The sequence below is a fragment of the Pithys albifrons genome, chromosome 10, assembly GCF_047495875.1.
Source record: "Pithys albifrons albifrons isolate INPA30051 chromosome 10, PitAlb_v1, whole genome shotgun sequence".
NCBI lineage: Eukaryota > Metazoa > Chordata > Aves > Passeriformes > Thamnophilidae > Pithys > Pithys albifrons.
In genome coordinates, this window is record NC_092467.1 from 14941922 (window position 1) to 14944072 (window position 2151).

Below are 2151 nucleotides of genomic sequence, written 5' to 3' on the forward strand. Positions count from 1 at the left end.
CTGAACGCCCACGGGCGTGTTCGCGGAGGCGCGGGGGCGCTGCCTGGGCCGCCCCTGGTGGTGCCGGGGCTGGGCGGGCCGGGAGCAGCGGCCCTGGGCCAGCCCCCGCGGGGCGTCGTGGGGAGCGTGGCCGCTGGTGGGTGTGTGCACGGCCTTGGGCCGGAGAGCCCCAGGCGGCCCCGCAGCCGCCCGCTCTGTCCTCGGAACCCCCGGGCGTCCGGCAGGGCCGTGTCCAGGCTGCCCTGCGTTCGCCGGGCTGGTCGCTCCCGGTAGGTCCCGCACTGGGGCAGCAGCCACACACTCGCCTCGCCTCGCCTCTCGCACGCCGTGGGCAGCCGATCTGTCGGTGGTAGCTGGAGGGTCGCCTGCCCCTGGGGCCAGCTGTGCTTCCTGATGCTGAGGCCAGGGACTGCCTTGGCGTCAGGGATGTGCTTGTGAGAACAAATTCACAACGCGATACATCAGAAAAGGAGCTCGAAGAGAGAGAGACGCCAAACATTTAAAACCAGTAACCCCTCCTTTTTCTTACAGTAAAAATATCAGAATTGCGGGTTTGGAAGTTGCCAGTACCGATCTGGAAGCAATGGCCGGTGTTACTCCCTGCGGGAGCAGGGACGAGCAGGGAGGAGGAGCGGGGAGGGGACGGCTGAGCTGCGCTGGGCATCCCTGGGCCACTGCAGGCTCCGCTGGGGCTCCGCTGCGGTCCGAAGCACACCCTGGCTCAGAGTACGACAAGTCACGTTTTTACAGGCGCTGCCTGAAATACCTGAAGTCACCTTTGTTGTTAATGTAAGTTTCAGGAGTCCTGGGCGGGTGCTTAGGCCGCTACAATGTAGTCTTTGTGTATTTTGGTTTCCTTGTTGTCAAATTAGAAAAGGCAAACACCGTAATCAAACGAAAGTATTTTGAGAAGTATTTGTGAAAAGCTCCTGGAAGTTGATGAGGAAGTTCGTTTGATATTCCGTGCTTTTCAGTGAAGTCTTGAGCGACAATTTGAAATAAAGGGATAAAAAGAAACTGAACTGTGCAAAGAGAAGACGACTATGCCTGCCTTGTTAGTATACATTATGACATTTGAATTCTCGTCTAAAAAAGAATTAAAATTCAGAGGGAGCTGGGGCAGGGGCTCGCTGCACGTTTTGGGTGAGAGAAGCGTTTGCTCTCGCGCGGAGCAGCCGGCAGAGGGAGATGGGACGCACCTATCCTGGAGACTCCGCTGATGATTCACTAAGTTAAAATAGACAATTTCTGTGGTTTTAAAATAACAACTGCCCCAAGTACGAGATCCTCAGGATTCTTTCCTTACATATGTAGATGGTCCCTGCCCTGCTTCTCTTTGCTGTGCCCCAGCTCTGTCCCTCTGAGGAACCCGAGGTTCCTTTGCTGTGCTGCCTTTCTCACACTCTCATGGGCCCTGGGCTGAGCGCCGCTCACTTCCAGGCGCTGCAAGGTGCAGGCTGGGGTTGTTTCTGGTGTAAGTGCTTCTCATCTGGCATCAAATCCACAGCTTTTCCCACCTCTGTATCTTTTACAGTTCCTTTCCAGTGTCTGCTGCTCCTGTATCCTTTGATTACCTTCAGCTACCCGAGACAGATGAAAAGTGAAAACCACAAAGCGAATTTTCTGTGCTTTCTACATCAGTGATATGCGTAGCTAGTTTGTTTTCTGACTTTATATAGGTGATGGGTGAGATTTATTTCCACTGGGTTTGCCTTTATTTCACTATTTCCAAGTACCACACGTAGTGCCAGACCCCTGCAGGTTTTCTGAATAGAGTAAGTACCTACAGCCCATGTAATGCTTGAGTCTGTATTTAAATTCAGATCTTACACTTGTGAGACAATAACAAGATAAAACTCATCAAGGATCAGACTTCCAGACAATACACATCAGAGATAATAAATAAAAGACAGCCAGTCAAAAAAAGTATAAAACTGATGTACTGTAGGTTTAAATACTAAGGCTGTCATCTGGATCATACTAATTTTTCAAAGTTTTACCATGCTCTTGGGTTCTTTATTTCTGTTTGAGAGAAATATCACAAGATGCTTTAATTGGTTTTTTTTCTTATTATAGCTTTTTATTAGCTCATTAATCAGGCTTAAGAAGATATATTTTTAGTTTCCTTGCTGGTAGTGCTTATCTTTCTGT